Source organism: Salvelinus fontinalis, chromosome 14, assembly GCF_029448725.1.
Source record: "Salvelinus fontinalis isolate EN_2023a chromosome 14, ASM2944872v1, whole genome shotgun sequence".
NCBI lineage: Eukaryota > Metazoa > Chordata > Actinopteri > Salmoniformes > Salmonidae > Salvelinus > Salvelinus fontinalis.
Window position 1 is genome coordinate 31,642,789 of NC_074678.1, and position 24,811 is coordinate 31,667,599.

At 40.5% G+C, this 24,811-nt stretch overlaps 1 protein-coding gene and 1 long non-coding RNA gene across 7 annotated transcripts in view; one reads left to right on the forward strand and one right to left on the reverse strand.

The window, feature by feature from the left end:
* Positions 1–24,811, forward strand: part of rfx2 (regulatory factor X, 2 (influences HLA class II expression)) — a 76,996-nt gene that overhangs the window by 12,416 nt on the left and 39,769 nt on the right. The gene's annotated exons all lie outside the window — the stretch shown is intronic.
* Positions 18,792–24,007, reverse strand: LOC129810638 (uncharacterized). Of its 3 annotated transcripts, XR_008752757.1 has the most exons (5): positions 23,804–24,007; positions 23,361–23,458; positions 23,159–23,252; positions 19,079–19,393; positions 18,792–18,896 (listed from the first exon to the last, which is right to left on the reverse strand). It is a non-coding gene; the product is annotated as an uncharacterized LOC129810638 (long non-coding RNA). The 3 variants fall into 3 exon arrangements; XR_008752756.1 differs by having other exon boundaries at positions 18,792–19,393; positions 23,159–23,257; positions 23,804–24,005; XR_008752755.1 differs by having other exon boundaries at positions 18,792–19,393; positions 23,804–23,999.

Genomic DNA, 24,811 nt, shown 5'->3' on the forward strand with positions numbered 1-24,811 from the left:
GGCCAGGTGGACTGGGGACAGCAAGGAGTCATCATGCCCGGTAGTCCTGACGTATGGTCCTAGGGCTCAGGTCCTCCGAGAGAGAGAAAGAAAGAGAGAAGGAGAAAATTAGAGAGAGACAAGATTTTCAAAATGTTCATAAGTGACAAGCATGGTCAAATAATAATCATGAATAATTTTCAGTTGGCTTTTCATAGCCGATCATTAAGAGTTGAAAGCAGCAGGTCTGGGACGGGTAGGGGTTCCATAACCGCAGGCAGAGCAGTTGAAACTGGAACAGCAGCAAGGCCAGGTGGACTGGGGACAGCAAGGATTCATCATGCCCGGTTTGCCGTGACGTATGGTCCTAGGGCTCAGGTTCTCAGAGAGAGAGAAAGAACGAGAGAATTAGAGAGAGCATACTTAAATTCACACAGGACACTGGATAAGACAGGAGAAATACTCCAGATATAACAGACTGACCCTAGCCCCCTGACACATAAGCTACTGCAGCATAAATACTGGAGGCTGAGACAGGATCGGTCAGGAGACACTGTGGCCCCATCCGAAGATACCCCCGGACAGGGCCAAATAGGAAGGAAAAACCCCACCCACTTTGCCAAAGCACAGCCCCGGCACCACTAGAGGGATATCTTCAACCACCAACTTACAATCCTGAGACAAGGCCGAGTATAGCCCACAAAGATCTCCACCACAGCACAAACCAAGGGGGGGGGGGGGGCGCCAACCCAGACAGGAAGATCACGTCAGTAACTCAACCCACTCAAGTGACGCACCCCTCCCAGGGACGGCATGAAAGAGCACCAGTAAGCCAGTGACTCAGCCCCTGTAATAGGTTTAGAGGCAGAGAATCCCAGTGGAGAGAGGGGAACCGGCCAGGCAGAGACAGCAAGGGCGGTTCGTTGCTCCAGAGCCTTTCCGTTCACCTTCACACTCCTGGGCCAGACTACACTCAATCATATGACCTACTGAAGAGATAAGTCTTCAGTAAAGACTTAAAGGTTGAGACCGAGTCTGCGTCTCTCACATGGGTAGGCAGACCGTTCCATAAAAATGGAGATCTATAGGAGAAAGCCCTGCCTCCCGCTGTTTGCTTAGAAATTCTAGGGACAATTAGGAGGCCTGCGTCTTGTGACCGTAGCGTACGTATATGTATGTACGGCAGGACCAACTCGGAAAGATAGGTAGGAGCAAGCCCATGTAACGCTTTATAGGCTAACAGTAAAACCTTGAAATCAGCCCTTGCCTTAACAGGAAGCCAGTGTAGGGAAGCTAGCACTGGACTAATATGATCAAATTTCTTGGTTCTAGTCAGGATTCTAGCAGCCGTATTTAGCACTAACTGAAGTTTATTTAGTGCTTTATCCGGGTAGCCGGAAAGTAGAGCATTGCAGTAGTCTAACCTAGAAGTAACAAATGCATGTATTAATTTTTCTGCATCATTTTTGTCCAGAAAATGTCTGATTTTTGCAATGTTACGTAGATGGAAAAAAGCTGTCCTTGAAACAGTCTTGATATGTTCGTCAAAAGAGAGATCAGGGTCAAGAGTAACGCCGAGGTCCTTCACAGTTTTATTTGAGACGACTTTACAACCATCAAGATTAATTGTCAGATTTAACAGAAGATCTCTTTGTTTCTTGGGACCTAGAACAAGCATCTCTGTTTTGTCCGAGTTTAAGAGTAGAAAGTTTTCAGCCATCCACTTCCTTATGTCTGAAACACAGGCTTCTAGTGAGGGCAATTTTGGGGCTTCACCATGTTTCATTGAAATGTACAGCTGTGTGTCATCCGCATAGCAGTGAAAGTTAACATGATGTTTTCGAATAACATCCTCAAGAGGTAAGATATATAGTGAAAACAATAGTGGTCCTAAAACGGAACCTTGAGGAACACCAAAATGTACAGTTGATTTGTCAGAGGACAAACCATTCACAGAGACAAACTGATATCTTTCCGACAGGTAAGATCTAAACCAGGCCAGAACTTGTCCATGTAGACCAGTTTGGGTTTCCAGTCTCTCCAAAAGAATGTGGTGATCGATGGTGTCAAAGGCAGCACTAAGGTCTAGTAGCACGAGGACAGATGCAGAGCCTCGGTCTGACGCCATTAAAAGGTCATTTACCACCTTCACAAGTGCAGTCTCCGTGCTATGATGGGGTCTAAAACCAGACTGAAGCATTTCGTATACATTGTTTGTCTTCAGGAAGGCAGTGAGTTGCTGCGCAACAACTTTTTCAATTTTTTTTGAGAGGAATGGAAGATTCGATAGGCCGATAGTTTTTTATATTTTCCGGGTCAAGGTTTGGCTTTTTCAAGAGAGGCTTTATTACTGCCACTTTTAGTGAGTTTGGTACACATCCGGTGGATAGAGAGCTGTTTATTATGTTCAACATAGGAGGGCCAAGCACAGGAAGCAGGTCTTTCGGTAGTTTAGTAGGAATAGGATCCAGTATGCAGCTTGAAGGTTTAGAGGCCATGATTATTTTCATCATTGTGTTAAGAGATATAGTACTAAAACACTTAAGTGTCTCTCCCGATCCCAGGCCCTGGCAGAGCTGTGCAGATCCAGGACAGCTAAGCCCTGGAGGAATACGCAGATTCAAAGAGGAGTCCGTAATTTGCTTTCTAATGGTCATGATCTTTTCCTCAAAGAAGTTCATGAATTTATTACTGCTGAAGTGAAAGCCATCCTCTCTTGGGGAATGCTGCTTTTTAGTTAGCTTTGCAACAGTATCAAAAATAAATTTTGGATTGTTCTTATTTTCCTCGATTAAGTTGGAAAAGTAGGATGATCGAGCAGCAGTGAGGGCTCTTCGGTACTGCACGGTACTGTCTTTCCAAGCTAGTCGGAAGACTTCCAGTTTGGTGTGGCGCCATTTCCGTTCCAATTTTCTGGAAGCTTGCTTCAAAGCTCGGGTATTTTCTGTATACCAGGGAGCTAGTTTCTTATGACAAATGTTTTTAGTTTTTAGGGGTGCAACTGCATCTAGGGTATTGCGCAAGGTTAAATTGAGTTCCTCAGTTAGGTGGTTAACTGATTTTTGTCCTCTGACGTCCTTGGGTAGGCAGAAGGAGTCTGGAAGGGCATCAAGGAATTTTTATATTGTCTGAGAATTTATAGCACGACTTTTGATGCTCCTTGGTTGGGGTCTGAGAAGATTATTTGTTGCGATTGCAAACGTAATAAAATGGTGGTCCGATAGTCCAGGATTATGTGGAAAAACATTAAGATCTACAACATTTATTCCATGGGACAAAACTAGGTCCAGAGTATGACTGTGGCAGTGAGTAGGTCCAGAGACATGTTGGACAAAACCCACTGAGTCGATGATGGCTCCGAAAGACTTTTGGAGTGGGTCTGTGGACTTCTCCATATGAATATTAAAATCACCAAAAATTAGAATATGATCTGCTATGACTACAAGGTCTGATAGGAATTCAGGGAACTCAGAGAGGAACGCTGTATATGGCCCAGGAGGCCTGTAAACAGTAGCTATAAAAAGTGATTGAGTAGGCTGCATAGATTTCATGACTAGAAGCTCAAAAGACGAAAACGTCATCATTTTTTTTTTTTGTAAATTGAAATTTGCTATCGTAAATGTTAGCAACAACTTCGCCTTTGCGGGAAGCACGGGGGATATGGTCACTAGTGTAACCAGGAGGTGAGGCCTCATTTAACACAGTAAATTCATCAGGCTTAAGCCATGTTTCAGTCAGGCCAATATGGCAGGCAAAAACCTGAGAAAAAATCCAAACAGGAAGTGGGAATTCTGAGGCTGGTCGATTTTCAACTCATCGTCTATTGAAATCCCAGTGGGATATGGCATGCATCTGTTTGCACTTCCTATGGCTTCAACTAGATGTCAACAGTCTGTAGAACCTTGAATAAAGCTTCTACTGTGATGTTGAGCCGGATGAGAGGGGAATGATTCAGTGGTCTGGCAGAGAGCCAGGTCCTGGTCACGCGCATTCCACATGATATTGACTTGCGTTCCATTACTTCTATAGACACAAAGGAATTCTCCGGTTCGAACATTATTGAATATTTATGATAACATCCTAAAGATTGATTCTATACTTAGTTTGACAAGTTTATTCAACCTGTAATATAACTTTTGGAAGTTTTCGTCCGACGTTCGCTTGGACCTGCACGAGCGTTTGGATATGTGTACTAAACGTGCTAACAAAAGTAGCTACTTGGACTTAAATAATGGACATTATCGAACAAAACAACAATTTATTGTGGAACTAGGATTCCTGGGAGTGCATTCTGATGAAGATCAAAGGTAAGGGAATATTTACAATGTCATTTTGTATTTCTTTTGACTCCAACATGGCGGAGAAATTGTTTCTATCTGAGCGCCGTCTCAGATTATTGCATGGTTTGCTTTTTCCGTTTTTGAAATCTGACACAGCGGTTGCATTTAAGAACAAGTGTATCTTTAATTCTATGTAAAACATGTATCTTTCATCAAAGTTTATGATGTTATTTAATGTGGCTCTCTGCAATTTCTCCGGATATTTTGGAGGCATTTCTGAACATGGCGCCAATGTAAACTGAGATTTTTGGATATAAATATGCACATTATCAAAACAAAAAATACATGTATTGTGTAACATAATGTCCTATGAGTGTCATCTGATGAAGATCATCAAAGGTTAGTGATTAATTTTATCTCTATTTCTGCTTTTTGTGACTCCTATCTTTGGCTGGGAAAATGGCTGTGTTTTTTGGACTTGGCTGTGATCTAACATTATCATATGTTGTGTTTTCGCTGTAAAGCGTTTTTAAAATCGGACACGATGGGTAGATTAACAAGATGTTTATCTTTCATTTGCTGTATTGGACTTGTTAATGTGTGAAAGTTACATATTTCAAAAAAAATATTTTTGAATTTCCTGCTCTGCCTTTTCAGTGGAATGTTGTCGAGGGGTTCCGCTAGCGGAACGTCTGTCCTAGAAAGGTTAACCAATCAGCATTTAGGATTAGACCCACCCGTTGTGTAAAAGTACACTATTAGTTTGTATTTTCTACACCTGCAAACAGCTAGTTTGTCTTTTCTTAGTAAGTTGGGTCGAAATCGTGTTAGTGGCTTATGCTAATCGCAAATGCTAATCGCTAGATGGCCAAAAATGTACTGAGTCAGAGCAAAGGTAACTAGCTATACAGCCTGATACTACCAGTGATGGTGTAGACCTACATCTGTGCAATTTCTGTGCAACAGTATCTTCTAAATCAGAGGGATACACGAAGCAAGAATATTTTATCTACATGAAGTAGCTAAGAGAACATTCAATGTAGTCAAAGATTATAGCGTCCCCCTAGGGTAGGAACCAAAGTGTTGACAAGTCCCTGTCACAATAACTGCTCCCTTCATTTGTTATCAAACACTGTATTCAAGTGCCCACTATTTATATTTCCATGATTCCAACAGTTCACCCAAGTATTTTGTTCTAATTCGCAAGTCAAATTGCAATTGCAACATTTGGTTAAAAATAAGGCCTAGATTGTTTGCCCATATCTTGCAGCCCCTCGTGGAATAGTGGAAATGATCTCAAATGAGTGCAGGAAATGCAGAAATGTATGGAAAAATGCTGAAACGTGTATAAAAAAAAAAAAAGAAGTATAATTGAACCGTTTAAAACAATAAGAATGGAGAAATCACTTAGAATGCATGTATTGCGCGTGTTGCCAGCCTAGGGTCACGCACTACCCATAAAGCTAATTTGTAACTTTTATTATTCAAAAACATAATGCTGTCATCTAATAAATAAAAAAATACTGTCATATGATATTTTGGCCATATCGCCCTGCCCTATCATGGAGTTGAAAGCACGATGTTGGAGATGAGTGCTTAAACAGTTCCTCCTACAGTTTAGGGCAGTGTTCCCCAACTGGTGGCCCGCAGGCTGAATTTGGCCCGTGGGTGGCTTTACACATTGGAAAAATGTGTGTGATTTTAGATTTTTGGACATCTGTTTCCAAGTATTCACATGCATAAGAGACACACTATTTTGTACACAAACTTAGGCAAGGTTTGGTATGTTTTTTTTTGTGTCAAATTTATCCGTTTGGGATTCTTGCGGTTAATTTGCAGTTTACTAATTATTTGTAATTTTGTTCTGGCCCCCAACCATCCGCTCAAGAAAAAAACAGCCCACGGATGAATCTAGTTGATGATCCCTGGTTTAGGGAAAGTCTGAACTTAGGCTAAACCTCATGAGCCTTAGCCCACTCCATGTTCTTAGTCATGGATTGTTTTTATTAAATGTGATCCATCTATGATGATACCATGCAAAAAGTCATGTTTTTCTTTGCATTATCAAAGGGAAAGCTGCTCAGCTAGTGTAGTAAGATATCAGAGGAAGATCTCTAACGGAAGCACACGTAATATGGAGAATATTTCTCATGACAGAGTAGCTATAGTTGAGTTTTTCTTTTGCCAGTATGGGCTTTGCATCTTTCTGTGTACGATTCTTTTAAGTTGCCGTTTCTGCCTCATCTTTTTTGACACTCAAATGGAAACAAGGGTATTCTGAAATACTTGAATAGAGGTGTCTACAGTGCACACTTTACCCATTTACTAGTTCAGTCATACTGTCTAGGCTATGTCTTGGAATTTTGTGAAAGTCTACATTTGTCAAATTCTAAATGGTAATTTAAGGCAACACGGGAGCTACAAAGCAGTTCTATTGTTTGCATTATATGTTAATTATTATAGGAATGCCTTAGGTTGTGGTTTCATCTGATGCCCACAATAGGCTGATGTACAGTGCATTCGGCAAGTATTCATACACCTGGACTTTTCCCACATTTTGTTACATTAGTCTTATTCTAAAATTGATAAATATTTGTCTTCTCTCATCAATCTACACACACTACCCCATAATGACAAAGCACAAACAGGTTTTAGAAATGTTTGTTTGCTAATTTATAAAAAAGAAATTACATTTACATAAGTATTCAGACCCTTTACTCAGAACTTTTTTGAAGCACCTTTGGCAGCAATTACAGCCCAGAGTCTTCTTGGGTGTGACGCTACAAGCTTGGCACACCTGTATTTGTGGAGTTTCTCCCATTCTTCTCTGTAGATCCTCTCAAGCTTTGTCAGGTTGGATGGGGAGCGTTGCTGCGCAGCTATTTTCAGGTCTCTCCAGAGATGTTCGATAGGGCTCTGGCTGGGCCACTCAAGGACAGGTTGTGACAGGTTCCGAAGCCACTCCTTCATTGTCTTGGCTGTGTGCTTAGGGTCGTTGTCCTGTTGGAAGGTGAACCTTCGCCCCAGTCTGAAGCCCTGAGCTCTCTGGAGCAGGTTTTCATCAAGGATCTCTCTCTGTACTTTGCTCTGTTCATATTTCCCTATCCTGAATAGTCTCCCGCTGAAAAACATCCCCATAACATGATGCTGCAACCAGCATGCTTCACCATAGGGATGGTACCAGGTTTCCTCCAGACGTGATGCTTGGCATTCAGGCCAAAGAGTTCATCAGACCAGAGAATCTTGTTTAGGTGCCTTTTTGCAAACTCCAAGTGGGCTGACATGTATGTGCCTTTTACTAAGGAGTGGCTTCCGTCTGGCCACTCTACCATAAAGGCCTGGTTGGTGGAGTGCTGCAGCGATGGTTGTCCTTCTGGAAGGTTCTCCCATCTCCACAGAGGAGCTCTGTCAGAGTGACCAGCAGGTTCTTGGTGCCCTCCCTGATCAAGGCCCTTCTCCCCCAACTGCTCAGTTTTCCTGGGTGGCCAGCTCTAGGAAGAGTCTTGGTGGTTCCAAACTTTTTCCATTTAAGAAATGATGGAGGCCACTGTGTTCTTGGGAACCTTCAATGCTGCAGAAATGAAATGTTTTGGTACACAATCCTATCTCGGAGTTCTACGGACAATTCCTTCACCTCATGGCTTGGTTTTTGCTCTGACGTGCACTGTCAACTGTGGGACATTTATATAGACAGGTGTTTGCCTTTCCAAATCCTGTCCAATCAATTGAACTTACCGCAAGTGGACCCCAATCAAGTTGTAGAAACATCTCAAGGATGATCAATGGAACACCTGAGCTCAATTTTGAGTTGCATAGCAAAGGGCCTGAATACTTTTAAAAATAAAACATACCTTTTTTACATTACACTTGCAAAAAATTCTTAGCCTGTTTTTGCTTTGTCTATGGGGTATTGTGTATAGATTGCTGAGGAATTTGCTTTATTTAATTTTAGAATAAAGCTGTAACGTAACAAAATGTGGAATAAGTCAAGGGGTCTGAATACTTTGAAGGCATTGGATTTGTCTGTGCTGATAATGGCACCAACTCCATGGCATTAAATAATTTTTTTGTTGAACATTGTAAATAATTGGAATCTATTTTTCTTTTTTTTTGCAGACATTGACCTGGTAAATATGCATTGATGAGCATCACTTAGGGAAGTTTAATTTGTTTTTGTCTATGCTATATGCTTTTGTCTAGCCTATATAAAACTGTCTCAATTCTAGCTGCCAGGTGGGAACAGGTGATTTATTTTTTCCCTTTTTATTTTTTTTATTTTTCTTCATTTCAGAAAGTTTTTCTATCTCGATGGGCAACAAGGTGGCATGAAAACAAAGACCTGATGTTCCCTCAATTCTGTCATCACCCCTGCTGGAAAAACAGGAGATAAATGTTCATTAATGAGAGAGAGAGAGACACCCACATGCAACAGATTAGTTCCTCCCTGCACTTCTGGTTTGTTTTCCAGCAGGTTGACTTCTCTGAACTGTACTTTCTTATTCTCTAATTCAGTATTATTCAGTTTAGGGGTGGATGGGAATGGGAGGTGGTGGAAATCTGGAAAGGGTTAGAGGTGGGGGTGGTTGGGGGAGGTGTATGGGTGAACAGTCTCTATGGCAACCATGTCAATTCTTGGTCTGTCATGCCTGCGCTCCACATTATGATGGATGGTGTCGACGGGCTGTAGTGGTGACCAGAGGTGGAATCTGGGAAAGAATGGATCCACGATCCGTGGCTGGTTTAGCGGCCCCTTGAACGGCTCCTCTCCTCTGTTAGCTGTCCAGGTCCCCTCTCCCTCCAGCCTCACCATCTGCAGACCCCAATAGCTGCTTTGATTGGATTAGCCATGAATTAATGAGACGGGCTTGAAGAACAGCCTCGGTCGTGGAAATCTGTTATCATATCTTAATTCTCTTTTTGTGTGAGTGCAGCGCCTGTGTGCTATGGTTCTGGGTTTTTTAATCCAATTTAAAAGGAGCCAACCTGGGTTTCTTACAATGGGGATGGCTATTGGATTGGCTACCCAATAAAGATTGCATTGCTTGAACTCTCTTCAGAGTAGAAATGCATGTATGGAAAGCCTGTTCCTTCTCTGTTTAAGTATATTTATCTGTTATATAACTGAACGAATAGGCTAGGGATCGGGGGTGGGTGTGGGGGCAGGATATGGTGAACAGAGGACTCTTGGAAAAAACAGTGCACAGACAGACAAGGCTAGCTGGCAAAACAAGCAGTGGTGTACAAATGTCCCCCATAAACAGGACTTTAATGGCATCAAGTGTCTGTGTTATTGCCTGGTTGTTTCAACTTCCGATGTACACTAAAAGCCTCCGGAGTCGGAATAGTCTGTGCTCTCCTCTCCAAGGTGCTCATGTCTCCTTTCTGCTGCATGGATTAGAAAAGTTAGAAGTCATTTGTGCTTGTTTTTCAAAGTAATTGTTTGTGAAGTGTAGAGGTGTAAACCAAGTTTAGAGGATTGGCTGTTGCCATTCTGTTGACTTAAACATTCCTCCTTTTATTTGACCACTGAGTGCATAAAAACACTACATTCTGCCTTCAGTCAAGTTGAAACCAGCATGGAGTTAACATTTTTATATAATCTTTCCTCTGCATGGTATTGGAATTAGCCTGCCCTCTGTCTTCCCCCCCAGTGTCTGAAATTAATAGCTTATGTATTTATTGTTGTAAGTTTCTGCTTAGTGTGAGAGAGGGATCAGTTGGGGGATGGCATTGTTTGGTTTGGGAAGTATTCGGTTGGTTGCATAGCAACAGGCTCCTGGAAACGGGAGTGGACGGTGTTGCCACTAGCAACCGTTGTTGCTCTGCAAACAATGTGGGCCAGTGCAAACAAGAGCCAAGACTGGGCTCCTGTTTTTAATTGAACATCTGTATGTGTTTTTCTCTGAGTTCTGTTTTAAGTTAGATTTGTCAGTGACAGATGTTTAAATCTTATCCAGATTTTCATACCAAATAGCAGGTATGAGTTTATAGAACTGCACGTTTAATTTTAGAAGACTAAAATGGTGAAGTTCATTTTTCCCTCACAACTCGGTTGACGCTTTAACAGAGGGAAATTGGTCCACTCACGCAATTGTCTTAATTGCTCATTTGTGATTTGCTTGAGTGAAAACCGGCTCCTTTTGTAGGGGTTTGTGTGTGAAGTTGTCTTGGGGCTGCGAGGAGAAAGGCTGTTTTAAAGTGCAGCCCATTTATCGTTGGGTTCTACAGTGGTGTGCTGGGGCTCCCGCTGTGTTCCGCCTTTGTGCCGCTCATAGCAGCTGGTGGGGAATTTGTGTGGCTTTTAACCTTTACATGGGGCTCAGATCATATTGGCTGCCTGCCTGCACTTTCTCCCTTCTCCAGTCCAACGCATGGCGCACTTCACCACTCCTACCAAAGCTCCCATTTAATTGAGCTTAATGCATGAAAACCTAAAGGACAAAGCCTAGGTTTATGAGCCGCTACACCGCCCCATCGCTCCCTCGCCCTCCCTTCATTGCATAATATCTGTGCTAAGGAAAGTCCAAAGATAACTGCAGGGATTGTTACCAGTGTATTTATAACTCAACTGACACCCCACAAACAAATTATTTCATTTTAAAACATCTGACCGCTGGAGCTTTAAATACAAATGTTTTCCTTTTTAACTTCATTCAGAAAATCCTAAATCAGTACTGCTATTATTTGCTTTGCCACAAGGAATAATGCAAGAAATATACAAAGGATGATGGTCCTTCTCTAGGGTCTACTCTGGACCCTTACAGAATGCTGTTCATGTTGCCTCTGACAAATACACGTGCAGCCCCCTCTGGTCCATCTCATGTGACAGTTGTTTGTGACTTTAGAGAGGTTACACAGAGATGGACTTGGCTTTGTCTTCTCAAACAGCTTTTATATTGAGTGAGTCCCTATTTGATCAATGGTTAGACAACGATTGACACATGCCAGCCTAAAGTAATTGAAGAATTTCAACATTAGCTCCACCACTGAGGCTATTACTCATCTAGACAGCCAATCCTCCTGTGTGGAAAATGTCAGTGGCACACCCAGCACTGTGGTAGTCCATGCCTATAATTGTGAAATGTTATTTTTCACAACAATGTTTCACAATTTTGTTTGATTAGCTTATGTATGGTGTTGCTCACAATTGTTTTCATGCCATAATGTTAATCTATTATTTGCCATCAGTCTTTAACTTGGTGTACAGCTCTAAAGCAATTTTCCACCAGAATATAAGCAATCTGCATTTTACATTCACTCACTGTTGAACGCTATTAGAACGAGTCTCTTAAGTGTCAAAACGGATTTGTAAGAAATACTGGCATTTTAAAGTGCTGGGGGTGTTTGAGCAGAGGAAGAGCTGAACAGCACCTGTTGCCCACCCACTATCTTGATTTTAAATGATGATTAATGACTGTAATCAAACAGTATTAAAAGCAGCCTGTTAATGAAGACTGTAAGCTAGTCATGCAAGCAAGCAGTGTTACTGTTTACATATGAGCTTTGATTATGGTAGATATGATAAAGCTTTGTATTATTTTCCTGGGCTTTTATTGCTGTAATTGTATATGTAGGGAGTGTTTATAAGTTTAAATTATTTTCCTTATTCAGCCTGTGTCTGCTTGGTATGGTGGCCTTGTTTTAAAGTGGAGCTGACAGTCTTTTAACTACTTTGCAGATATGAAACAGACACTCATGTCAGTCAAAAATATAAAATTCCTAGTTTATGCTACAAAACCAGCATTTATAAGAGGTTTTAAAAATAGGTTATGACTCATTGTTGGCAGAATAGATGGATGCAGTTCAATGCATGATTTTAATATAATTCACCAATACATTTCTTGGTAGTTGGCCGGGTACATTGTTTGCATCCTCCACCCTTTTGGGATGCACTGTTTCAGTTTTAATGATTCTATTTTTTACAAAAATGGATGAATGTAACTAAGGTTGGAAATGTCAATATAATCAAATTAGCAAGGGCAATGATCACAAATCAGTCATAATGTGGCTAATAGGCTAGCATATCTATTTATGTAGGTATTTAGCTAGCTAAAAACACAGAGCCTAACGCTAGCTAGCTGCTGCCATGTCATTCGAGCAGTGGGTGAGTGACCAACTTTTCCCCCGCATATTGTTTTTTGGTGGCTGGAGATGCAGGTGTCATTTGGTTAGTTAGCTAGCTAGGAAAGCGCTTCACATTTAGTGCTATCTAGTTAGCTATGCTGAACTTTAACGACTGTTATCCAGTTAGCATATCTCTTGCGTTTGAGTGAATTTACAGACTGTCTACTCTGAATAACTGATGAATTAATGAACCCGCAACACTCGCTGAATATAACCGGTGTCAGTAAATGTTGGAAAAACGAGTAATTACATTGTTGCCAGCAGCACAGTTAGTCACTAACACTCTAGATAACGTTAGTGACTACATAATGTAAACAGCCTAACCAGCTTTGCTAGGGCATGTAAAATGGTCAGAGTGAGGTGTTCTCTCATTCGTGTCTGGAAGTAGCTAGCCAACTTTAACCAGTTAGCTTGGGGATTGACTGCCGTTGTGAGGAACGCTCGCATTAACCTTACTTCTCGGCCAGAGCATCCACTGTCTATAGTGCAGTGTATGCTCTGAATTTTTCAACGACCCAGAGTGCACTTTGACACACTGGAGGCAATTTTAACACAAAAATAAAAACATACAACTGACTATGTTGCAGATTTATCATTGAAAAATGTTGCGTAACAAATTCAGTACTTTGATAAATACAGGCATTTGACAAAGCATCATCTCAAACAATTAAAAACACACTTGACCATTCATCACATGACAAGCATACAATATATTTTTTATAAAAACACTGAAAAGACACCTTCCCCAAGCCATGATATTTACATGTTTGCATATTTCAAAATACTTAACAATTTTTATATAAAACATTATGGATAACTTAAAAGCAAATACAAGAATGTAATTCCTTACAGGTGGCTTTAGACACATACAGATCTTGACAACTCACCAAACCAAATGTTTGAATTTCAGACACCCTTAGTTGTCAATCAAATGTATTTGGTGTCGATTAAATGGGCGGGTGTGCGGGCAGGAAAGTTCCCATTCAGTTGTCAAAACGTGGGTTGGGACAAGAATGCATTGGCAGGCAAGTTGCCGAAGAATGAGCAGGCTACTATTCCCCATCGTTTATCAGTGCAATTTTGATGGCCAATTAGCTGAAAAAGTTGGCGGGTTTATCTAATGTTCCCTGGTTAGATTTTAGCTCATCTCGTTCTCGCTAGCATTAGTTGTTGTTCTTGTTGTTGATGTGCGTGCGCCTACCTTTCCATGTTTTTTTTTTTTACAAGCATTTCGCTACACTCGCATTAACATCTGCTAACCATGTGTATGTGGCCAATAAAACTTTATTTGATTTATTTGATCAATAAGACTGTACAATTTCCCAAATGTAAGAGGACTCCTGTGGTATTTTCAGAAATACATTTATTTTGTGGCTTTGGCGAATGTGTTCTAATGATCTGAAGTTGCGCTGTTGCTTACTTCCTGTTAATATACAGTCAAGTTCAAAGTGAATGATGGCAGGCCTGTGAGGTAAATGGTTTATTTGTATTGTAGCTCTAATTGACTCTGGCACACCGGTCTGCTAAGACTCCGGTCTTGGACGAGACAGATGTTTTTATTAGGTTGTATTTACTACAGTGTCTATTAATTGTCCAAACACACGCTATATAATTTTCACAAATGGCTTACTCTACGTCGTTCCCAAACAGTCTTTGAATTTGTGAAAATTACCATATCTAAGTGCTCTCATGTCAGAAAATGTCATTTTTCCTGGGGGTGTATATGAACAGATTTTTACTAAGATTTCATGTTTCTAAAACACTGGCAGTTCCACTTTTAAGTCTGCTCCTCTTGGCAATTGATTGACCTGAGGATGAATAAGTAATGGAAGTGGCATGTCTAAGGAGCGATTTCAGTGGCAAAAGAAATTGAATTTGAATTCCATAATTTATTTGTTTTAGAATTTAATATTTGAATTTAATGCACAATTGAATATATGAATTATAATTAATCTAATTTAAAATTGCATTCCATTTTAAATGTACATTTAATATAATACAGTTTGAATATGTACAGTACCAGTTAAAAGTTTGGACACCTACTCATTCAAAGGTTTTTATTTTAATTTTTTAAACTATTTTCTACATTGTAGAATTATAGTAAAGACATCAACTATGAAATAACAAAGTATTTAACAAATCAAAATACATTTTGATGACAGCTTTGCACACTCTTGGCATTCTCTCAACCAGCTTCATGAGGTAGTCACCTGGAATGCATTTCAATTAACAGGTGTGCCTTGTTAAATGTTCACTTGTGGAATTTCTTTCCTCCTTAATGTGTTTCAGCTAATCTGTTGTTGTGACAAGGTGGGGGTGTGTAATACAGAAGAGTTTTGTAAAAGACCATGTCCATATTATGGCAAGAACCGCTCAAATAAGCAAAGAGAAAGGACAGTATATCTTTACTTTAAGACATGAAGGTCAGTCAATCCAGAACATTTCAATAACTTTTAAAGTCTCTTCATGTGCTGTTGCAAAAACCATCAAGCGCTATGAGGAAACTGGCTCTCATGAGGACCGCCACAGGAAAGGAAGACCCAGAGTTACCTCTGCTGCAGAGGATAATTTGAGTTACATGCCTCAAATTGCAGCCCAAATAAATGCAGAGTTCAAGTAACAGACACATCTCAACATCAACTGTTCAGAGGAGACTGTGTGAATCAGGCCTTCGTGGTTGAATTGCTGCAAAGAAACGACTACTAAAGGACACCAATAAGAAGAAGAGACGTGCTTGGGCCAAGAACATGAGCAATCTGTCCTTTTGGTCTGATGAGTCCAAATTTGAGATTGTTGCTTCCAACCGCTGTGTCTTTGTGAGATGCAGAGTAGGTGAACGGAAGATCTCTGCATGTGTGGTTCCCACTGTGAAGCCTGGAGGAGGTGTGGTGGTGCTTTGCTGGTGACACTGTCTGTGTCTGTCTGTCTGAGTTTATTTAGAATTCAAAGCACACTTGGCCATGCTGGTTAACACAGCATTCTGCAGCGATATGCCATCCCATCAGGTTTGCGCTTAGTGGGACTATCATCATTTTGTTTTTCAACAGGACAATGACCCAACACACATCCAGGCTACGTAAGGGATATTTGGCCAAGAAGGAGAGTGAAGGAGTGCTGCATCAGAAGACCTCTTCTCCACAATCCCCCGACCTCAACCCAATTGGGATGAGTTGGACCGCAGAGTGAAGGAAAGGCAGACAACAAGTGCTCAGTATATGTAGGAACTCCTTCAAGACTGTTGGAAAAGCATTCCCGGTGAAGCTGGTTGAGAGAATGCTAAGGGTGTGCAAAGCTGTCAAGGGAAAGGGTGGCTACTTTGAAGAATCTGAAATATAACATATTTTGATTTGTTTACTTTTTTTTTGGTTACATATGTGTTATTTCATAGTTTTGATGTCTTCACTATTATTCTACAATGTAGAAAATAGTAAAAATAAAGAAACCCTTGAATGAGTAGGTGTCAACTTTTGACTAGTACTGTATATGTTTCGTTTTAATATGGTACATATTGCATTCATTATCTGTATCAAGTTTACAAACTAAGTTTATGAAAGTTTCATGTATTTAACTTCTCAGATGCATTCAGATTCAGTTTTGAGATGGGTATTTGACAAAATTTCACTAGAATATTATATTTTTGCGGGATATACGGATAGTCGAAACGCATGTAAAAAAACAAATAGAAACGGGCTTGCTGCGCGGCTTGGGTGCTGCTTGCTTGCAGCAGTGTGATTTGGCAGGGGCTGGTGAGTTTTACACAGGAGAGATAGGGAGAGCGAATAGCCATACAGACTTGCGGTAGTTAGACAAACTTGTAGATTCCATAGGTTGTCTACCATCCCATCTGGTACTGCTTGTCTTGACTGCATCAAATCGATGTAAAGGAGATGGCCAGCTAAAAGTAATTGAGGGTATTTTGCTGCGTTTCCCGTCCTTGTCTACAACCACTCCATTCAGATTAAACAGCCTACCTGATGGTTGCTAGGAATTTAACCTTCTCATTTAACAAACTTAATTCAGTAATTGTAATTCCATTTTGCATTGATTAGAAATCTCCCATGTTGCTTACTACACATGGAGTCACCGACTGTAGAGAGTGCCGCTTTGATTGGCTGACATTAAGAGCAAAGGCGTGAAACCGTGTAGGCTACTACGGGATGTATTTTTATGAGGTCTATGTCAGAACTATATTCAAAAGTTTGTTTTTTTGAATTTCAAATATCATGGTCTATGCTTGTGTGTAGCATTGTCACAGATAATTGAATTGAAACAACCGTTTCATTGTTAAAATAGACCTAGAGATCTTGGCTCTTAACTTGATCCCTCTTTTCTCGCAGAGAGTTTTCTTGCTGCATCAGGAAATTCAAATGAGCTTCATGATTACTTCAAAATTACACTACCTTTCTCTCAAGCCTGCTATCAAATAATATTCTCTCGCTCGATTTAAACGCTAGGCCTAGGTCCTATTACTGGAACATTCATTTTTAGGGGTCTGTCTATCATATAATATATCTCATACATACATGCATATACACAGATATCAAATAAAATTGTATTTGTCACATGCCCCGAATACAACCGGTGTAGTAGACCTTAGTGAAATGGTTATTTACAAGCCCTTAACTTCATTAAGGCTAGGGGGCACTATTTTCACGTCCGGGTTGAAAACTGTGCCCAAAGTAAACTGCCTGCTACTCAGGCCCAGAAGCTAGGATATGCATATAATTGGTAGATTTGGATAGAAAACACAAAAGTTAAAAAATGTTTTTTATCGATTTTATTTACGTTTAAAAATACCTAAAGTTGGATTAGGAAAGTTGTTTGGATCAAGTTTACAGTTAACTTATTAGATACTTTGTAGTCATGTTGCGTGAGTTGGAACCGGTGTATTTTCCGAATCAAACGTGCCAAGTAAATGGACATTTTGGGGATATAACGACAGAATTTATCGAACAAAAGGACCATTTGTGATGTTTAATGGACATATTGGAGTGCCAACAGAAGAAGATCTTCAAAGGTAAGGCTTTAATTATATTGTTATTTCTGACTTTTGTGTCACGCCTGGCGGGTTGAATTATGATTTTCATGTGTTTGTTTGTTTGGGGTGCTGTCCTCACATGGTTTGCTTTCGCCGTAAAGCCTTTTTGAAATCTGACACGGTGGCTGGATTAACAAGAAGTTCATCTTTAAACCGATGTATAACACCTGTATGATTTTTTTAAATTATTATGAGTATTTCTGTTTTTGAATTTGGCGCGCTGCTATTTCACTGGGTGTTGTCAAATCAATCCCATTAACGGGACTGGCGCGAGAAGGGATCACTAAGAAGTTAACCAACAATGCAGTTTTAAGACCCCCCCCCCCCCAAATAAATAAAAAAAGACAGATGATTAAAGAGCAGCAGTAAAATAACAATAGTGAGGCTATATACAGGGGGTACCAGTACAGAATCAATGTGTGGGGGCACTGGTTAGTCGAGGTAATATGTACATGTAGGTAGAGTTATTAAAGTGACTATGCTTAGATAATAACAGAGTAGCAGCAACCTAAAGGAGGTGGGGCAGTGCAAATAGTCTTTGTCACCTCCCTTCTTGGTTACAGCCGAGACATTCAGTCCCCTCCTGGATCAGGATCCCTGTTGAGTATACATAAAATAAAAAGTGCATGTGAGATATATATATATATTATATTTTTTTATAACGCCCCTTGTGTGCACATTCGGTAATACCATATACCCCGGTTTGGTACAGAAACGGTATGAAAATCTGGATACTTCCCAACCCTACTTTATTAGGGCGGAGACATGAGCATCTCATCATTATGTACAGATCTCTAACTAAGGTAACACCAACATCTTTTTAGGGAGCGGTAATGAGGTGACCAATGAAGGTTGCAATTGATATCAGCTGTGTGCCTATGATGGTTTAACAAGACATCGGCTTTCAATAATCTAGTGCCATTCATGGTTGCAATAGGCCGCTTGTTATTTTGGTTTATTTTCTATTATGCTTCATTCTGTAGGCTAACCGTTAGCCTATCTATTGTTACATAATGAAAGGTGTGAACTAATAATAGGCTACTGTGTTTACCTGGCTGAGTTCATGAGCTGATTTGGGCCATCAGTTGATTGACAGATGTAGGTCCTACTGTAGAACGATAAACTTTTCTCCGGTGTGGATGCTAGCCCACAATTTATAGTTAGGCTATGTAGAATTTCTAGAGGTGTGTAGAGTACTGGAAATCTGTACTTTTAATTGTAATTTACTCAAGTAAAAGTAGCCCTCTTAAACTACTTGAGTAAAAAAGTATCTGGCCAGAAAACTAAATACTAGTTACAAATTTAGTATGGTAATTTGTTACACCTTCTGATAAACTGTGACGGCAAACAAAAAGGACAACTTAGTGCAATTCATTTTACATGAATTTAATATTTTAAGCCTGCCAGCGCCGTCTTGCAGATGTCCTCCAGCACAGGTCGTTTCCGATGAAGACTGACATCAAACAGTCTGTAGGCTGTACAATTTAAATGACGGTCTTATTCAAAGTTGACTTAATATATATCAATGTGCTTAATTTCATAAAGAAAATGGTACTCGAGACATTGGAATAATTTTACAATTTCAATAGCATTAATAAATGTATTTCACAATATAATTTCAAGCTCGTGGTGGTGAATGCGTACTAAAAAGACTTACAAGTGTGATGTTTCATTTTTCACTCTGAAAGAAATATCAAGGAGAGTCAGGTAATTTATTACAACAATATCAAAATTTCACTATCAATCATGACACATTTCAGCATGTAATTAAACATCAACGTAGGTATTCAGGTAAGAATGTTGGTAATAAAAAATCAATCAGTGCAGAACTCAATTGCCAAAGTCGACAATCATATTTTTCTTGCCAAGGTAAGATTTACCCTCCTTCTCTTGCAAAACTCTCCTTTCCACTGAAGGGTATTTATTTTCTTGGCTGGCCTATTTTTCTCACCCTCGGTTGTGCCGCTACAAGCTGTAAATACACACACACACACACAATGTATTTCTAGTATGTGGCACAAAAAGCTTACTGAGATGATACACTGACTGTATGACATGTGCTTTATAGTTCTTATCATAAAAACAGAATGGCATTTTGGCACACACACACACACACACACACACACACACACACACACACACACACACACACACACAGAGTGAAAGGGAGAGCAATGGATTGGGAGGGTGCTGCGCTGGACTGACCGGTTGATCTAGCTAACGTTAGCAAGCTACATGTTTGACACTGCAGCTTTCTAGCTTGCGCAACTTGCCACATTGGCTTCAGAAACCGCCAGAAGGTTCTGTTTGCCACAGAAAGCGTTTTGATTAAAACCAAATTTTATTTGTCACATGCTCCAAATACAACAGTGAAATGCTTACTTACAAGCCCTTAACCAACAATGCAGTTAAAAAAAAGAAGTAAAAAATAGATAAATAAAAGTAACAAGTACTTAAAGAGCAGCAGTAAAATAACAATAGCGAGGCTATATACAGGGGGTACCGGTGCAGGGGCACCAGTTAGTTGAGGTAATTGCGGTACTGTAATACGTAGGTAGAGGTTAAGTGACTATGCATAGATAACAACAGAGAGTAACTGCAGTGTAAAGGGGGGGGGGGGGGGGCAGTAATACAGATAGACTGGGTAGCCATTTGATTATCTGTTCAGGAGTCTTATGGCATGGGGGTAGAAGCTGTTAAGGAGCCTTTTGGACCTAGACTTGACGCTCTGGTACCACTTGCCGTGCGGTGTCTGTTTTGCCCGTCTATCTTTTCTTTTTATTGGCCAGTCTGAGAGATGGCTTTTTCTTTGCAACTCTGCCTAGAAGGCCAGCATCCCGAAATCGCCTCTTCGCTGTTGAAGTTGAGACTGGTGTTTTCCGGGTACTATTTAATGAAGCTGCCAGTTGAGGACTTGTAAGGCATCTGTTTCTCAAACTAGACACTCTAAGGTACTTGTCCTCTTGCTCAGTTGTGCACTGGGGCCTCCCACTCCTCTTTCTATTCTGGTTAGAGCCAGTTTGCGGGGAGTAGTACACAGCGTTGTATCAGATCTTCAGTTTCTTGGCAATTTCTCGCATGGAATAGCCTTCATTTCTCAGAACAAGAATAGACTGACGAGTTTCAGAAGAAAGGTCTTTGTTTCTGGCCATTTTGAGCCTGTAATCGAACCCACAAATGCTGATGCTCCAGATACTCAACTAGTCTAAAGAAGGCCAGTTTGATTGCTTCTTTAATTAGAACAACAGTTTTCAGCTGTGCTAACATAATTGCAAAAGGGTTTTCTAATGATCAGTTAGCCTTTTGAAATGATCAACTTGGATTAGCTTAAACAATGTGCCATTGGAACACAGGAGTGATGGTTGCTGATAATGGGACACTGTATACTTATGTAGATATTCCATTAAAAAAATCAGTCATTTCAGGCTACAATAATAATTTAAAACATGAATAATGTCTACAGTGTGTTTCTGATCAATTTGATGTTATTTTAATGGACAATTTATTTTTTCTTTCAAAAACAAGAACATTTATAAGTGACCACAAACTTTTGAACGGTAGTGTACGTACAGTCACTGTGGGGACGACGTCATCGACGCACTTATTGATGAAGCCAGTGACTGATGTGGTGTACTCATCAATGCCATCGGAAGAATCCCAGAACAGTATTCCAGACTGTGCAAGCAAAACAGTCCTGTAGCTTAGCATCTGCTTCATCTGACCAGTTTTTATTGGTTGTCACTGGTGCTTCCTGCTTTAGTTTTTGCTTGTAAGCAGGAATCGGGAGGATAGAATTATGGTCAGATTTGCCAAATGGAAGGTGAGGGAGAGCTTTGTACGTGTCTCTGTGTGTGGAGTAAAGGTGGTCTCGAGATTTGTCTGGATTTTTTTTATTATTGTTTGTTTTCCTCTGGTTGCACATGTGCCATGCTGGTAGAAATTGAGTAAAACGGATTTAACTTTCCCTGCATTAACCTGTCTAGGATGAGAGTGCCGCTAGCGGAGAGTGCCGCTATTCGGCTAAACTAAGATATTTATAGCCCCTAACCAAGAAAAAAACTCATCAGATGACAGTCTGATAACATATTTATGGTATGGGATAGGTTTTGTTAGAAAAAAGTGCATATTTCAGGTAGATGGCATAGGTTACAATTGCACCCACCGTCACAAATGGAATAGAAAAACTACTTAGAGCAACGTGTTTACCTACTTACTAATCATCAAACATTTCGTAAAAATACACAGCATACACGAATCGAAAGACACAGATCCTGTGAATACAGACAATATTTCAGATTTTCTAAGTGTCTTACAGCGAAAACACAATAAATCGTTATATTAGCATAGCACATAGCACATAGCAGCCCAGCATTGATTCTAGCCAAAGTGAGCGATAAAAGTCAACATCGCCAAAATATATTAATTTTTTCACTAACCTTCTCAGAATTCTTCAGATGACACTCCTGTAACATCATATTACACAATCCATATAGAGTTTGATCGAAAATGTTTATATTTAGCCACCAAAATCATGGTTAGACAATGTGAAATGTAGCCAAGCTGGTGAGAAAATGTCCGTGCGCCACTTAGACAGTGATCTACTCTTATACATAAATACTCATAAACGTGACTAAAAAATATAGGGTGGACAGGGATTGATAGACAATTTAATTCTTAATACAATCGCGGAATTACATTTTTTAAATTATCCTTACTTTTCAATACAGTTTGCGCCAAGCGAAGCTACGTCAAAAAACATGGCGTCCTAAGCCACTAACATTTTTCGACAGAAACACGATTTATCATAATAAAAATGTCCTACTTTGAGCTGTTCTTCCATCAGTATCTTGGGCAAAGGATCCTTTCTTGGGTCCAATCGTCTTTTGGTGGAAAGCTGTCCTCTTGCCATGTGGAAATGCCAACTGCGTTCGGGATGAACTGGAAGCGTGCCCAGCAATTTAGAGCGTTTCAGAAATAAATGTCCCAAAATCGCACTAAACGGATATAAATTGCTATAAAACGCTTTAAATTAACTACCTTATGATGTTTTTAACTCCCATAACGAGTAGAAACATGACCCGAGTAATATTACTCCCTCCACTAATGCTTGGAACAGGCGCTGGTCGGTGTCCTCTAGGCGCATGACGCAGCTCCAAAAGAGTGACTAGCCTCAGGGTTTTTTCATTTGTAGTGCCTGTGAACGCGCAATCGACCCCATTCAAATCGTCATCACGTAAAGGCATCCAGGGGAAGACGTAAGCAGTGTCCGTATACTCATAGCAATAACAGTGCCCTTTTAACTGACTCCAGATCAGGGGCCAAAATTTCTGAAATCTGACTCCATGTCAGGGAAATTGCTGTAGAATGGGCTCTGTTCCACGTAGAGACAAAATTTCAACTCCTATAGAAACTATAGACTGTTTTCTATCCAATAATAATAATAATATGCATATTGTACGATCAAGGATTTTGTGGGAAGCCGTTTCAAAAATTACACGATTAGCATAAATGGTCACAACAGCGCCCCCATCCTCAACAGGTTTTAAAGTCTCCGGCCACTAGGAGCGCCGCCTCTGGATGAGCGTTTTCCTGTTTGCTTGTGGCCATATACAGTTCATTGAGTACGGTCGGTATTAGTGCCAGCATCCGTTTGTGGTAGTAAATAGACAGCTACGAAGAATATAGATGACAACTCTCTTGGTAAGTAGTGCAGTCTACAGCTTATGAGATACTTTACCTCAGGCAAGCAAACATCGAGACTTCCTTAGATTTCGTGCACCATCTGTTGTTTACATCGATAGCCACCCCTTGTCTTACCAGAGGCGCATGTTCTGTCCTGCCGAAAAAGCGTAAAACCCGCCAGCTGTGTTATTCAGCCACGACTCGGTGAAACATAAGATATTATAGTTTTTAATGTCCTGTTGGTAGGATATACGTACGTTGGAAAATAGGACCGATGGTAAAGGCAGATTACCCACTCGCCGTCCGATCCTTACAAGGTACCCAGATTCAATCTGTTCTCCTCTTCCTTTCCTGGCTGGCAAAGAACAAGGATGTTGTCTCTGGTTTTGAATCTGAATTTAAAGAACTGAATCTGAATGCATTTAAAAATATATATTTTTGATCAACTTGAAATTATAGTTTGTAAACTTCATACACAGACAATGAATACAATATCTACCATATTGAATATATACATACATATTTGAATATTCCGTTAAATGTTATTTGAAAACTGAACGCAATATTAATTTAAATACAGTTTTAAATCATGAAATATAAGTTAAATGTCTTAATTCAATGATCCAATTTGTGCATTACAAATTCAAAATTTTTAAATTCAGTATCATTAAACAAATTCAGAGTTATGGAATTCAAGTACAATTTCATTTGGTTATGAAATCACTCCATACGTATCCATGTCTGCTGACTAATTAGGCCTCATTTGTTTAAGCTCCTGATCTTCTGGAGGTGTGGTGCCTTCCCTCCTGCAAGACCCCCTTCCCCTCTCCTTCACCTCCCTTGTTTTGTGGCCACACTCAAAAGTTCCTGTGCATGAGCTTTATAAATAAGAGAAAGGATGGCACAGTGGGGGGAGGGAGGAGAGCGGGGCAGAGTTAGGGGTGGTCGTCATGGATTCCTCACCATAGCAACCGGCAAACGTTTACAAAGCATTGAGGAATTTCCTGATATCAGCTGGATTATTGGAGCCCCCAGAGAACGGCTCTCATTTGAAACAAACACTGCTTATCGTCAGTACCCTGGCAGGGGTAGGAACCCCACTGCCATTTTCTTCTTTTTTTTTCTCTTTTCTTTGGTGGGGCTGTGGAAGTTTTATTTATTTTATTTTCAATCCCTCCTTCTCCCCTCTTTCTTTCTCTGAAAGAGAGAGCCTTTGTCACTCCATTTTTTTTGCTCTTCTCACTGCCTTTTGCCATGCTGTGCATATTTTCTCCCAATGTTCGAGAGTGTTTACAGTTTGGAGGACCGGGCCTCCTAAATCCTGACAATAGTCACAACTGTTTTCACCACAACTTTTTCCACCTGCTTCTTTCCTAGCAGCTGGACTTCTACTAAGCAGCTGTTTAGTGTTGCTGGCTTTACCAGTGTTGTTAATGTTCCATTAATAAAGGCCAGAAGTAAGGCACCTTTGGGGCTCTGAGGTGACTCCGTGTGACTTGGCAGGGGCATGGAGCCTGGTCTGGACCCCCCCTGGGCAATATGAAAGCCCATGGCCCTTCTCTCAGGCATGCTGTGAAAAGCCCATTTGTTTGGCATGGCAGCACATGTGCAGGCCTGGCTCTGAGTAGGGATGCATGCTGTCTGTTCTCGTGTCCTGTCTGGCAGGGCTGTGCATCTTGTCTCTTGCCTTGGATATCCTTGTGCTCAC